General features: G+C 44.3%; 1 pseudogene; it reads right to left on the bottom strand.

The window, feature by feature from the left end:
* LOC135212061 (peroxisomal ATPase PEX1-like) overlaps positions 1-2,929 on the bottom strand; it is a 52,194-nt pseudogene extending 49,265 nt beyond the window's left edge.
* Between the last annotated feature and the right edge of the window lie 13,077 nt (positions 2,930-16,006).

A 16,006-nucleotide genomic window follows, 5' to 3' on the forward strand; every position in this document is an offset into this window, starting at 1 on the left:
TCGTGACGAGAGAGGACGTGAAGCGTCCTCTTCTCTAAGCTTCTTAAGGGGGCGAGAGTCCTTCCGAGAGCTCCAACCCCTGTGTGGGGAGGGACGCCTCGGAGGACGAGAAGCCATCCTTCAAGATTCGTGGCACGTTGCTCGATCTTCGGCAGCCTGGGGAAGCGACAACAGGACCTGCGCCCGAAAGGAAGCCAGATCAGCGTGAAAAACCCGTAACCCTCCTTCGGCTTTTGACATGCCCTCTCCCTGGTTTCCTGGGAGTTCCGACAGAGGTCTAGGCCTAGAGGCGTTATGGGGCCGATCTGACGTTCCCTCCTGACGAGAGAGAGGACGTGAAGCGTCCTCTTCTCTAAAGCTTCTTAGAGGGCGCGAGTCCTTCCGAGAGCTCCTCACCCTTGCGCGGGAGACGCCTCGGAGGACGAGAAGCAATCCTTCAAGATTCGTGCACGTGCACGATCTTTAGCAGCCTGGGGAATCGTCAAACAGGTCCTGCCGAAGGGACGCCAGGATCGGTGGGGAGCCCCCGTAACCCTCTTGCGGCTTTCGACATGCCCTCTCCCTGAGTCCTGGGAGTCCGACAGAGGTCCAGGCCTAGAGGCATTATGGGGCCGATCTGACGCCCCCTCCACAACACAAGGGGCACTACACTTCACAACACTGATTGGAGAGCGAGCACTTTAGTCTAAGATTACTTGATGTAATCCTCTAGCAGACACTTCTTCTAGGCCCGTAAGCCATACCACAGGGTTAGGCAAAGAAATACTACAGGACGTTAGAAGGTTCATTATTCTAACTTCTGTTTACTGTGGAGGAAAAAAAACCCCATGATTCTAACACAGCTCTAAAATGCGTACATGAATCCTACTTCTTCCGTAATCAGACACACATTACACTAATTACCTTGATCTTTATGGCAAAGACATGTAAACGTCATATATACTAAGCGAGTGTCTACCGAAATTTCGTTCCGGTAGCCTCACCTTACCCCATGCAGACAACAAAGTCTGAAACTAGGCTAACTAGCTTCAGACAACATATGCAATGAAAAAAATTTAACTTATGATAGCGTATGCCTAGCCACAAATCCATCAATAATCGAAAGAATAATTAGGATACTTAAGCAGCTAATGAAGTTTCAAAATCCTAGGCGGAGGTCTGTAAACAGCTGTTTACCGACCGGCGACAGAAAATATGAATAGAAAATGGGAATGGTTTCCTGATATCCGCCTCCCAGCGGCGGGAATGGGTACTACCACCTGGCCGCCCACTGCGTGTGCCGCGAATTTTGAAATTCTGTCGGACTTCGGAGAATACAGCTATATATATATCTGTCAGGTAAGTTTCATGAACAAAAACAGGTGTTTTCAGCACCGGCGACAGAAAAATTATGAATAGAAAAATGGGAATGGTTCCTGATACCCCGCCCTCCCAGCGGCGGTAATGGGTACTAACCACCTGGCCGACCACTGCGTGTGTCGGAAGTTTTTTAAATTCTGTCGGACTTCAGAAAATACAGCTACAGTAGACCCTTGACTCACGAACACAATCCGTTCCTAGACCTTGGTCGTGTTCCAAATTGTTCGTGACTCGGAGCTAATTTCCCCATAAGGTTTAATGGGAATAATATTAATTGGTTCTCGACCCTACGAACCAATATATATTGTATATTTTGCCTTATTTTACACAGATAATGTAAAAGTCAGTGTAAAAAACCTTAATATATCTAATAATATAATTTAAAATGGTAAACTAACACTATAAAAACGTTTGTAAAGTGAACACTTTACTATGACTGGCGAGACTTCTGGCTTGACGGACAAGAGAAGAGGAGGGTGGTGGGTGGGTGGGGAGGAGGTTATTGTGCGGAAGGAGACCCTCCCCCCATCCAGGTCGGGGAGATCTCGTTCCGGAGATTCAACTCTTCTAGGTTTTTTTGGTGAACGTTTAATCACAAACTTATCCAATGTCTGTTGCCTTTTCCTTCCTTGCATAACTTTTCTGAAATGGCTCATTAAATTTTCATTGAGCATATTCACGATCCTGTTCGTAACAATTTTGTCCGGATGATACAATTCAAGGAAGCACTGGACATCATTCCACTTTTTCAATGCGGCTTTTATCACATCACTGCTGACATCTGTAACTTCCTCCCCAGCCTCCTCTTCGTCAGTTGATTTCTTTCTTTATTTCAATGGTTATCTTCCTCTGCACCCTCTTCTCACCATCACTCTTCACTTTCTTACTTTCACCACCACTCTTCACTTTCTTAGGGCCCATTATGAAGAAAATCACAAGTTTTAGCGCAAAAAAAATGCTAAGCGAAAAATTGACGAACGTCTTGTACACAATGAGATGAGACAAAGAGCGATGCGTGGGTGACGCCGTGCGTGGGCGGCTGGAGGATGGCTGTTCCCATGGCAACTCAAACGCTCTCACGTTGTGCTGGGCGATTTCGCGCATTTTTCAAATGTTTGTGTCTAAAATTAGTTTGTGAAACAAACGTGAATTGTTATTTTCCAGAAATTTCCAGCATTTTTCAAATGTTCATGTCTCAAAATTAGTTCATGACCCAAACAGAATTTTTATTTTCCGCATTTTTTTTTTGTTCGTATCTCAAAGTTAGTTCGTAGGTCAAGGGTGAAATTTATTTTACCTATAATTTTTGGTCGGGGATCGAGTTGTACGTGGGTCAATGCGTTCGTGAGTCAAGGGTCTACTGTATATATATATGGACAGGTAAGTTTCATGAACAAAATTTTTTTTTTATGAAGAACTGCTAAGGTCTTTACTTGTGCGCCTCTAAGTTTTGGGCTCTCTAGAAGTCCCATAAGAAGTAAAGTAGCCTCTCCTAGCTGGGTTAAGTTGACACCATCAATAACATACATAAACTTTCCTTACTCCACCATAATAGCTGTGCCAGATTGGAGCCATACTACACCTGAAAAGTAGTATCAATAAAAATTTATTAAATGCATAACCATGTGTGGAACATCTTTAATGTTAATTATCAAAACTACATAGTTTTTCTTCTTTAGCTGTTATTTAAGGAACTCTAAACTGCACTGCTACTCACCTAGTTCACGTATATCAATTGGTGGTTTTTCAGGCTCAATAAGGGATACAATGTTAACTCCAACAGTTGGGACAGTAGTCAATGAAAGGTCAGGTTTAGTCAAGTTCAGTAGTCGACGCAGGAGGAGGGTCTTCCCTGTCCCTTCTGGACCCACACATAGTATCATTTGGAAGGGTTGAGAGGCAAATTCACCTGAAAATGGTTCAAAATAACAATTGTACCAGCCAAGAACTAAGATTATACAAAAAATATTTTTCATAAGGGTTCCAGACTGTCATTTAATTCATATTCTTAAACTCTTTGTTTTACTTCCAATTTTGAGATACTGTAATAATAAAAATTAGTTTAAACACACCACAGTCAAAAGCTTGAAATTCCCAGTGACTTGGCATCACTTTTCAGAATTACTATTTTTTTTATTTTATTTACATGTAGACAACAGTGCCTGCCTGATCATCTAAACTTTTTCAGTTTGCATAACTGTCATAAAGAAGGATCGCAGTGAACACTTCAGGTCTTGTAGGCTGAGCCTATTCCGAATCCAAAGGGGATTGTGAAGAAAAGTGACAATTATGATAACACACATAGTACAAGTGTTTATGAGGGAAAAGCACAGGGAGAGACCACAAATGAAAGGAAAATAAAAAAGGTACAGTGGAGTGAAAAGAGAATCAAGTGAGATGTGAAACTGAGGGAACATAGATGACCTGCCGCAATGAAGACAAATTTGTTGAATCGTATACTGAACAATTAATGGAAGCCTAAACCATACCCTCCAATTTAAAAAGGGATTTTGACGTAAGGAAAAATCTATTTCTGGGCGATTGGCTCGTGTCGCCAGCGAAATATCCTTTAATCTATTATTTCTAGGGTAAATGTACTAACACATACCAGAGAATAAATAAATAAAGAAAAAAGGTCAGTACAACTGACTCGCTCACCCTCCAAAGAGGGAGGGGGTGTCGGTATGAACACTATGGCGAGTGAGACCACTACCACGAGCCAAATACCAATAGAAAAATCTCCCACTACAAAATCCCCACAAGCGAGGAGACGACCCACAGAGTGGGCAGCAACTACTACTACTCCACCCATCCCATGCTGCCGACTGCTGCGCCTCTGGTGGCCATCCTGAAGTTACAGACAATCTTGAGCGATGGGAAGGGTAGGGTGGGGATTTCGCTGGCGACACGGAGCCAATCGCCCAGAAATAGATTTTTCCTTACGTCAAAATCCCTTTTCTGGGCTCAGCTCGTGTCGCTGCGCGAAATCGTACCAGAGAAATAGCACAAGATTGTAAATAAACATATAACAAAACAAAAAAGAGGTCTCAAATAAAGATAAAATAAAATAAAAGAATATAATTGATAATAAAGATACATATACACAATGATACAAAAAATAGAAATATTGCTTAAATTAAACTTAATGCTAATAATATTTCTTAGCTTAAGGCAATTTACATATATACAGGGCTTACATGGCATATATGTTTCCAAAATAGTATCTGTGTATCGACATGTATCAAGAAACTCCAGAGCAATTAAGATAATAAGTTGAGCAGAACAAACTCAACAACAATAACATACAAAGAAATGTATATAACTAAATATACAAAACCCGTAACCATTACAATTAAGATGTATCCCCTAGCATAAAAAATAAGGGGATCACATCTAAGAGATCAAAATATACAATCGATTGTGAGTGTCCTAGCAAAAAAATAAGAGACACCATATTCATCATAAAAGCAGCTAAGACACAAGGTAACCGTAGATGAACAAGGTAGGAATAGACGAACTGTTGGGTGAGACAGGTAGAAAGGAGGACTGGATCTTCTACTAAAGATTAGGCGAGTCGGGGGAAACAAAACTATGTTACCCGCCGCCACTGCTGAAAATTTCAGCGCTTCCAAGGACTTTAAGTAATGACGTTTAAATACTGTCGGCGATTTCCATCCAGTATATTTTTTTTCAATCATCGAAGTTCATCTATGTTGGAAATAGTTTAATTGAGGTGGCTACTGCCCCTGACATCATGTGCTTTTGGAAAAGAGTCAGGATTGGCTTGTTTAATAAAGTACAGGATCTGCTGCCTGATGCCTTTAATAGATAAAGTACCACCTTTTTCTCTCTTAAAGAGAGGACCCGATGAGGATGAGGAGGTCCTAGACAGAAAGGCTCGTAAGGTCGATACTGGGCAAAGAGATATATCTTGTGGAAGGGGTACTACCTTCCATGGTTCCCACCTCATCAAAGGATCTTCATTCTTTGCTATAAAAACTACGTTCCGGAGAAAGTAGCACTCCCCCTGTGGGAAGAAATTGAATATGATCCGGATCTCTGGATAAAAGCCGACAGTTCTGAAATTCTAGCTCCTGAGGCCAAGCTTAATAAAAATAGAGTTTTTCTTAAGAGCATTATAAATGAGCATGTGTCATTATCAGTTTCTGAAGCCAGCTTTAGAACATCATTTAAGAACCATGATACTGACGTAGGCCTTACAGAAGGTCTAAGTCTAGCACAAGCCTTGGGAATAGACGTGAAGTAGGAGTCTGTCAAGTCTATGTTGAAAACCAAATTGAAAAATCTTTTTCAAGGCTGACTGTTTTTGTCGTAATGGTGCTAGCTGCTAAGCCTTTTTCAAATAAAGATCTGAAAAAGGATATAGCTGAATTGATTGTCATGATTCTAATATCTGATTCTCTTAGGAAGGTTGCTAACTTTTTGACAGCAGCATCATACTGTCTCAAAGTTGAATCTCTTTTATCGGATTCCAAGAAGAGAATGTTTTGAGGGTCAATATTCGCATCTCTTTTCGCCGCAAACTTCATGAAATCCATAAAGTTAGGGTTTTTAGAATCCCTGAGGAAGCGAACACAGTCTTCGTTTGTACTGACTGGGAGAGCCTGGGACTGGGAATCCGAAGAGGGCGAAGCCCAGTTCCAGAATTAGAGGGTACCAATTGCTCTTCGGCCAGTCCGGGGCTACTAGAGCCACTTGACCCTTGAATGTCCTGAGTTTGTTCAGTACCTTCATGAGAAGATTCACTGGAGGCAGACATAAATCTTCTCCCAGTTGTTCAGTCGAGGGCCAGGGCGTCCGTGGCTATAGGCCAGAGGGTCCAGGTTGGGGGCCACATAACATGGGAGTTTGTGGTTCGCTTGGGATGCGAAGAGATCCACTTGTAGGCCTGGAACTCTCTGTAGAATCCATGGGAACGAACTGTTGTCCAGTGACCATTCCGACTCTAGAGGTACTGATCGGGATAGAGCATCTGCTATGGACGTTTCTCACTCCAGCTATATGGGTGGAGGAGAGGTGCCAACTGAACTTGTCCGCAGAGAGAAGATGGCTACCATGACATGATTTAGATGACGTGATTTGGAGCCTCCCCTGTTTATACAATGTACTACCACTGCGCTGTCCAAGACTAGCTTTATGTGGGAGTACTTTGGCGGACCTAACCTTTTTTAGAGTCAAGAACACTGCCATTGCCTCCAGTACGTTTATATGGAACTGACGGAACTGAGGTGACCAAGTTCCCTGAACTTTCTTGAACTGGAATATCCTCCCCAACCGCTTAATGAAGCGTCCGTGTGGATGGTAATCCCCGGAGGAGGAAACTGAAGGGGCACTGATATCGATAAGTTCTTGACTTTCGCCCACGGGCGAAGTCGATTCCGTAGAATCTGAGGGACTGAGGATAACTTGTCCCTGGAACCTGACATTTGCTCGTGAGCACCAGATTCTGGTTAGGTCTTTCAGTTTTGGCTTGGACATCAAGATGTTTTGTCACTGATGCAAACTGGAGTGAACCTAGGATCCTTTCCTGAGTTCTTCTTGACGCCAGTTTGTGACTCAGAAATTGCTTTACTGACTTCGCTATTTCCTTCCTTTTGGCTGATGGAATCGACAGAGTATGGGAGGATAGATTCCATTGGATGCCCAGCCACTGAAAGTTTGACTCTGGAGTGAGTCTTGACTTGGTCCTGTTTATCTTGAAGCCTAGATATTCCAGGAACTGAATCACTTTCAGTGTTGCTACGTGGCATTCCTCGACTGTTGGAGCCCAGATCAACCAATCGTCGAGATACGCTACTACCATAACCCCTTGCGATCTAGCTGTTGAACTACTACTTCCGCCAACTTCGTGAACACCCTGGGTGCTACGTTGAGCCCGAAAGGAACTACCTTGAAGGAGAATGTTCTGGTCTCCTATTTGAAGCCCAGATACGGACGGAAGTGTTCTTGCAATAGGGATATGATAGTAAGCGTCTGTAAGATCGATAGAGGTGGTGACGGCCCCACGGGGAAAGTAAGGTCCCGTACCTGCGAGATCGTGAGCATCTTGAACTTGTCGCAGCGAATGGCTAAGTTTAAGCGGGGACAAGTCTAAGATTACCCTTCTTTTTGTGAGCCTTTCTTTGGCACGCTGAATAAGCGTCCTTGAAAATTTTAACCTGTTGACTCTCGCTATAGCTCCTTTCTGAAGGAGGTCCTCCGCATACTCCGTCAATTCTTTGGATGGAAGTTGGCGGAAAGGTCTGGATGGGGGCGGGTCCGCTATCCAGCTCCAACCCAGACCTTTTGACAACAATGCTCTGCGCCCACTTGCTGAAGTTCCACCTTGGTGGCGGAAGTGAAACAGCCTCCCTCCTACCTGAACATCCTCATTGGCTTTGATAGCCTCCTCGGCCTCCCCTGAAATGCTTTCCTCTGTTGAAGGGCCCTCCCGATCCTCTCCCACGAAAGGATCGTTTACCTCTGCCCCCCTTACCTGAACGGTCATACTTCTGGGAAGCCTGACCCTCGAAGACTTGATTGTAGGCTGGAGAGAGGGCGTAAGAGGTAGAGGGTTGAGGCTGGGGGGAAATAACATATATTGGCTGCGACTGAGCCCTTGGAGGTAGAAGGTTGAGCTGCTTGCACCAACGGAACAGCTGGAACCTGCTGTGTAAAGCGTGGCTGCTTCTTCTGGTAGGGCTGGAAACGTCTGGGTTTCCTCTGAGCCTTACCCTTGATCACTTGATCTTGACGTCTCTTGGCCGTAAGACCCCAACGATCTTTAAGGCTTTGGTTTAACCTCGTAGCCTCTGCCTGGACCTCCTTCACCATCGCCTCTGGGAAGAGGTCTGCTCCCCAGATGCTTGATGTGAGCAACTTATTCGGCTCATGCCGAATTGTTGCTTCTTGTAGGACATGTTTCCTACAATTCGTCCTAGCCGTGGCGAACTCAAACATATCAGACTGTACCGTTTGAGTCAGAGATTTGGTGAGAAGCTTAAATAGTGGTTCCGAACCATAGGAAATGGTAGCCACCTCGGTCATGGCCATGGTATTAATAGACCTGGCTAACCGCGATTTGGAATCGAATTCCGCCTGAATAAGGCTATCCGGAAGCCTAGGTAGCTTCTCACCAAACTGCTCCATAGCACAGTCTGGTTTGAGTTTGCCCGCTGAGAAGGTGTTGGGCAAATCTTCCCACAACTCACCAGCTGAGGGGAGTAAAGGAGACGTAGGGTCCGCTTCCTTCAGCTGCGGCATCGAATCCCCCTTCTGGGCTGCTGGAATGGTGGTTGTAGCGATCTTTGTCAAGAAAGGGAGCGGGGTACTCTCTTCCATTGTAAAGATCGTAAACGGACTCTTAAAAGATTGAATCTTGGTATTGGAACAATCCATGTCCTCTAGACACCTGAGCCATTCTCTCTGAGCCTGGTCTCGTGAATAGAGGACTGTCTCTTTTGGTACTTTATCGTCCCGAGTCATAGCCGAGGCGGTGAGCCTGGCATAGCCGATGAAGGGAGGCTGAAGGTCTTCCGGGTAGAACTCGAAGTCTTCAATCCTCCGAGTTCCACATTCCGGGATAGAGATAAGCCCGTCTTGGAAGGGGGCGTATGATGCTACTCTCCAAGGATTGTTCATTGAGAACGGAGGTAGAGAGTCATACGGGGGTAATTGGCTTCCCCCTGTGCTGAAAGTTGGGGAGGAAGCTAGTGGAGCTTGGCTCAGTCCGGCTATAATATTGTCTTGAGAGTTGATCCTATCAGACAACCGGGAGATCATTTGTTCCATACTAGATTTCAGAGAACCAACCAGATCGCCCACTTGTTGCAACAGGCCAGCGTTGGAATCCAAAGCCGGAGCTGCTGCGGAGGTGGAAGGGTGGCTCTGAATCGGAACCAAGGGCAGTGGAACTGTCGACTCCGCTGGAGTGCGTGATCTCTCCCTGGAGGATCTACTCTTAGAGATTTAGAGCCGGACCCCGAAGCTTTAGACCTATCTGCTCCGGGATTCCTAGCCGGAGACTTACGAGAAGAGGATGACGCCGACGCCGTCTTTTTAGACGACGACGACGTCTTGGTCAAGGTTTTAACAGCTTGACCTTTGACCTTGGGTCTAACGGAAGCGTCAGGAGGAGTATACAATTCAGCACCTGTAAAGCCTTGGAAGGATGGAGAGGTTGCAGGGGTAGAAGATCCAGTACGCACCCAAGGTATCCCTTGGGCGTCCAACGTACTTACCTCGACCAACAGGTCGTCTACACCTACCATAGGTTCAATATTAATATCCAATGTTGCGACTTCGAGGAGATATCCTGGCCTTGATCTGTTAACGAGGCAGCCCAGCTGTTGCTGGATGAAGGCGATAGTCGGGGCAGCCTCTGCTGGGTCGACGTAGCCTGTTGAATTTCCTCCGGGGAAGATCAGTACCGCCAACTTCTTTTCAAGAATGTAGGGCATACCCTTGGCGGCGTTCTTCCCAAAACCGCCGACCCAGGCCCGCAGGGTTGCCAGTGCGGTATCCTTCACAGCCGGAGCCTGAAAGAGAGGGTATTGATTAGATTTTAAGATTAAACTTAAAACTAAAACCAAAATTAAAAGCTTAACTTAAATTATATGGGGCTGCAAAACCCCATGAATTTTTATCTTAAGTTTGGAGGATTGAATTTTGAGAAAACTTAAGAATTATAACCAAATAGGACTGGCTAACGGAGTTGGCAATACTTACCCCGTCTAAAAGCTGGCTCACCAGATCAACAAATGGTGCACGTCGTGATTACCAGACCTGGATGTCCCCGTGCGGAGTCGCGCATGGAGCATGGGACCGGCAAACTTCGTGTCCACAAGGGTCTTGAAGTGTGGCGGCGCATCCCGGATGCTCACAGTTGGTGGTCTGTAAGTGAAAAGACACATGAGTATCTTAAAGGTAGTCACTTACAGGCTAAAGGGTAGAAGAACTCCGTTGCATGCCGGAGCTCGGAAAAAATTTGGGCATAACCCCTCCCTTACCGCCTATGAATAGGCTATAACCCCGGAGAGATCCGGTGAGACAGGTGAGGAGGGGGGGATGGTTTTAAGGTAGCTTAAGATAAACTTACTAGTTTAACATAACAGAACTTAAACCTATAAAATACGAACGTACCGGACTAAATCCAGTGCGTGGCGGAGTGTCGTGACTCAGTGAGCCGGAGTGGTTAGTAGAGACCAACTGTGTATCCCGGTCCACCCTGTTGGGTGGACTAGCATCTTTCCGCTGGATGCTGGGGCTCCGGTGGCAAAGGAGCCCCAGTAAGGTGGGAAAGGGCGAGAGGACAAACAGACTGGGGCTAGCAACGGAGCGACGGAGTAGTGCGGAGGGGGGAAAGGCCCGTTTTATATCCCCCCGACCTCCACCATCCCGCCGGACCGAGAAGCTGGAGAAGGTCGAGTCCAGTCTGGGTCTGTCCCGTCCCTCTACTCCTCCGCCTGGGGGGTGGGGGAGAGGGAGGCCGGCTCGGGTATGCGGAGCGAGCATGGGAGGACCAACCCACCCCCCGACTCTATGGAAGAGCGGGAGGGGGGAAGAAGACTGGACAGGCGTCTGGCTGCTCCGTGATCACGTAGTGACCCCACGGGGCGGTAACTATAAACAATGAGACACTAGGGCCTAGAAAAAACCACCGGTTTGAACAGAGGGATGCTATCGGGAAGCAACCGAACTGAGGAGCGTAGCATATGGGCCCTATGGGCCCTAACCTAGGCTAAAATGAAGCCAGACGCCTACACTAACCTAAATACAATATAAAATAAATAAAATATGAAAGGAAGAAAACAAAATAGTAGGAGAAAAAAATCCAGGAGTGTACGACTAACCCGAAGGAAAGTCTACCACTCAAAGCTAGCCGGGGCCGATACTAAGAGCCGTGGGCTAGGGTCTGGATAGAAGGAGCCTACATAAGGTAAAAGGCATGCATGCATGACAAAAAACCGTGTAGACTGTACCCTAAACAAAACGGATGATTAACATAGAGCGTATTAAAGTAAGGAATGTTCTGGGTATGGGAGACCAAGAACGAACCCGCCACGAGGGCAGAACAATGCTGCCATGCTTCCGACCTAGAGTTCGTATTTATACCTAAAAAACGGCAAATACGGCTCAGGGCCGGAAAAAACCATTAGCAATAAATACTGAGTACTTAACTTAGCTGCTGCGATGGCTGCACGCTCCCATGGTAAATAAATCCAAGAAAAGGGCACAAAAAACACAGAGCAAAAAGGGGCACGTGTATACCGTGTGCTAACTGAAAAGGATGGCCACCAGAGCGCAGCAGTCGGCCAGCATGGGATGGAGTAGTAGTGAGTTGCTGCCCACTCTGTGGGTCGGCTCTCCTCTTGTGGGGATTTTGTAGTGGGAGATTTCTATTGGTATTTGGCTCGTGTAGTGGTCTCACTCGCCATAGTGTTCATACCGACACCCTCTTGGAGGGTGAGCGAGTCAGTTGTACTGACCGTTTTTCTTTATTTATTTATTCTCTGGTATGTGTTAGTACATTTACCCTAGAAATATATGATTAAAGGATATTTCGCGCAGCGACACGAGCTGAGCCCAGAAATATCGTTTTCTAATGTTGGATGAGGGTCCCTCATGATAGTTCGGCCTATTCCCAATTTTCTAGTATGGGATGTAGGTCCCCCACGACTGCTAGATAGGTTGAATACAAGTATTACTTTAAAAAAAAAGGGAGTGAAATACGTCTGAAATAGAGGGAAATTAATAGATAACATACATTCCGTATACCTATACCTCCTGATTCTTGGTGTATTGAATGTATCCTTCAAGCATGTGTTTTAGGAGGTAGGTCCCTCTAAAAAGCACTTATTCCTTCAGTATCAGTGTTGAAAAGACTAGCAGGAGTTGCACCTGATGAGTTGAAGCTCTAAAGAGTACAATATACCTGACTGTGAAATCTTGCAATGGGGACTGTCCAGCATGTACTCTACCTGATTGCTGCCTTGAATAATGGAAAGAGTGACCAGTATACAAATCATGTATAAATCATGTATGGGAATATCCCCCAGCAAACCTTTCAATTTCACATCACTGACAGAAAGGTATCGAAACGTCCTAAAACCACCTTCTAGGGGGGAAACAATAGAGTTGACTAGCTGAGCCAGTTTTGCCCGCTTGTTGATCCACCCTCCTAAAAAGTACTGTAACACATCCTGACATCGGAGATGGGTCAGCAGTCACGAGTCATTGGTGGTGGGAGCAACACCTCGAGACCTCTACTCTCCTTTCGAAGTAAGTATTTTCTCCAAAGTTAGAAATTAAGGTCGTATTTTAAGATTAAACAGAGGTTAATGAAAGTTTATCCATGACGCTTTCAAAGTTTTACTTAAAACACCAAATATGTAGAAAATTTACACCATCTCGATGTTTGCAGAGTCACTTGTGTCAACAAACTTCCCATTTCCTGTGTTAAATCCACACATCACTTGTACCCATAGACACTGGGACACTTTCTTCACAACAATTGTAAACAATGACGCTATCCGCCCTCCGAGTCCATGGAAACTCATAATTTTTTTTATAGAAAGAAGAAGCATGCACTAGATAATTATTTAAATAAATAGTTAAACATCAGTATAAGGTCATGAGTTTGCTTAATTTTTTTTCTTACATTTTCATGATAACTAACTTGAAAATATTCGTTGTTGAAAAAGTAACTAGATTCCTGACTCAAATATCAACGGTTTTGCTGTGAACAGTAGCTACGGTGTTGTTCGCGCTCTCGTATTTTTTTATCAGTGTTGCCAACTAGTATGTGTTTACCCTCCAAACTGGGTATAAGACTTACACAAAATGTGGAAATTATTAAAATTAGCCCATGAATTTGTAGTATAGCTATATACTAAATATTAAAGCAATTTTTATCATTATTGCAGACTATGACAACCAGAATTCATGGAAACAGTTTGTAGTAAATGCATCAGCGTATGTGTGAAGCTCCACTAATTTGGTAACAATGACATTTTGCCATTCCTAGTATGCAAACATTAAAGGTTACATTATTTCTGGTATACAATTAAAAATAAAAAAGAGTCAAAATAGTAATATAGATTTATATCAATGAAAACAGTGCTAGAAAAAAAAAAAAATTGTCATAAACAATTCACTAACATGTCGTCTATTCGGCGATGGTTTTTGGCAGCCAGATGTGTGGCTGGAAATATTTTTCCCGCCACGACTTCGCTGTCAACAACTCTCAAACATAATTCAAGTGCAATTTAGAGTGAATTAAGACAAAAATGTGTGTAATTACAATCAAATAAGTACTGTGGAGTTTCAGTTGTGATGGGAGGCAGTAAGGATAAAACCACGATTACAAAGTAAAAATGAATTTCAGTTCAAACCATGACCCAGGAATAAGAAGTTTCATACTTAAACTAATATAGGTAATAAAATGTTTTATTGTGCTGATTACAACTGCAATCTTGAGTAAGATCAACAACGTTACATACAGTAGTACCTCGAGATACGAAATTAATCCGTCCCGAGGCACCCTTCGTATCATGAGGTTTTCGTATCTTGGACCACATTTTACATGTAAAACGGCTAATCCGTTCCAAGCCCTCCAAAAACACCCCAGTCATTTCATAATAAAGCTAAATTGACCTATAAACAATGAAATACTACAACAATTTGGATCCATTCAATACCTAAATAACAAAAATGCAAAACCTGTAAATAAAGTGGTAATATCAGTGTACATGGTAACAAGAAATATTACTGTACGTAAAATGTGGAAGCTTACCTTTTCGAGTGAGGCTATCTCCGAAAATGGTGGCAGAGGAGGAGGAGGACAAACGGCAGATACGTACACTAAACTTTACGAAACACATAAAAAAAGAAAAAAACAAACTAAAACTTTACAAAACACATTAACAAAACTGTAACACTTAACTTTTACAAAAAACTTAAAATAAAATTTATTTTGTCTTTTTTTTATTTTTTACATTTCTTTTTTACTTTTTTTTATACTTTTTACGTAATTTCAATTTCTTCACCACCGAATGGATGCCAGTCCGTTTACGGAATTTTTTCGAACCACCCATGAGAAGCCTTGAACTCTGGGGTTGCCGCTGATGTCCCCTCTCCGCCGTCATTTTCGGCTTGGGCAATCAAATCGCCAAAAATAGCGCTGGCCTTCTGGCACATTGCCGTCTGGGTTATCGTATCGCCATTGATTTCTTTGTCCTCAATCCATACAAGAAGCAGCCTTTCCATTTCATTATGCACATGTCTCCTCTTGTTGGACAAAATAGTCACGCCCTTGGAAGGTGTAGCTGCTTTGAGGCTTCCTTCTGCTTAAGGATGGTGCCTATCGTCGATGGATTTCGGCGCCCGTATTCCTTAGCGATCACACTCAAACCGCAAGCCAGCTTCATACTTTTTATTATCTCCATTTTTGTCTCCATAGAAAGCATTCTCTTCTTTCTGTGAACTTCAGCAACTTTCTTGGGACCCATGACTATACTGTACGTAATTAAGTTATATATGTAGTACGTACACTAATTAGGTTCTCACACACAATAAAGTAGCACAACGAATCACTAACGAATTTACGTTACTAAACGAAATCGTTGGACCGAACGAATGCCGCATGCGTACGATAAAGATTCTGGTACGAGGTGGCCAGGGTAGGGACGCCACCACGTACGTACGTATAAGATGCATGATGGGAGGGATGCTGTCCAATAGGAGAGAAGGATCTCATGGCGGTGGCTAGCATCAGGAACCAAGGGAATGAGCATGAGGATGGTGGCGAGTCCTACTACAACTAAGATGGCGGCGCGAGTTTCAAAATTATCGGGCGAAGAATCTCGGACTTTCAGAAACCTTTCGTATCTTGAAAAATGACAATTTGTCCAAAATATCATTTTTCCTAACTATACAAACCTGAGGTCCTTTTACAATAGGAAGGTACTAGCGGCAGCTGGATAGGTCGTAAGCTTTCGAACAAGGGGTTCGGTAGTTAACTGCTTGTCCGACAGGCGCGCGCGCGCGACTGGGAGGTAAACAAATCACTTTTGCTTTTGGTGCCCAAGCAAAAACTGCAGAGTGAGGGGGTGGCATGAGGTGGGACTATGTTGAAAAGGACCTCAGGTTGTATAGTTAGGAAAATGCAATTTTGGACAAATTGTCATTTGTTCCGACACGGCATACAAACCTTCGGTCCTTTTACAATAGGAAGACTCACTTCTTGGTGGGAGGAATCTGAGTCTTTTGTGAACAGACTGGTCGTAAGAGCGAGGGAGGGATCCAAGCCTCTGTCCGATTGATCGGGGTGTGCACCGCAGGATCAATGGTCAGACCTCTGGACCAAGTACTAAGAGAGAGACAAGCGTATCTCTTCGTACCAGCAAACAAGAACAAGTTCCTATTTGCAAGAGGCAACATAAAGTTATGGTTTGTCTCTTGTTGGCATCCACTTCCCCCCCCTTGTAGGAGGAATGGTGGATATTCCGCTCCCATCCCTAGTGAATGGGATAGGATGGGGCTCTGTCGAGTAGCTCACCGGCATCTCGTCCTTATCCAGCAAGGTGATGACCGTATCCCTCTACCACAGGTAGAGGGGAAGAAAAAGATAGGAAGAGAAGCCAGTCAC

This window comes from Macrobrachium nipponense, chromosome 11, assembly GCF_015104395.2.
Source record: "Macrobrachium nipponense isolate FS-2020 chromosome 11, ASM1510439v2, whole genome shotgun sequence".
In the NCBI taxonomy this organism is placed as follows: domain Eukaryota; kingdom Metazoa; phylum Arthropoda; class Malacostraca; order Decapoda; family Palaemonidae; genus Macrobrachium; species Macrobrachium nipponense.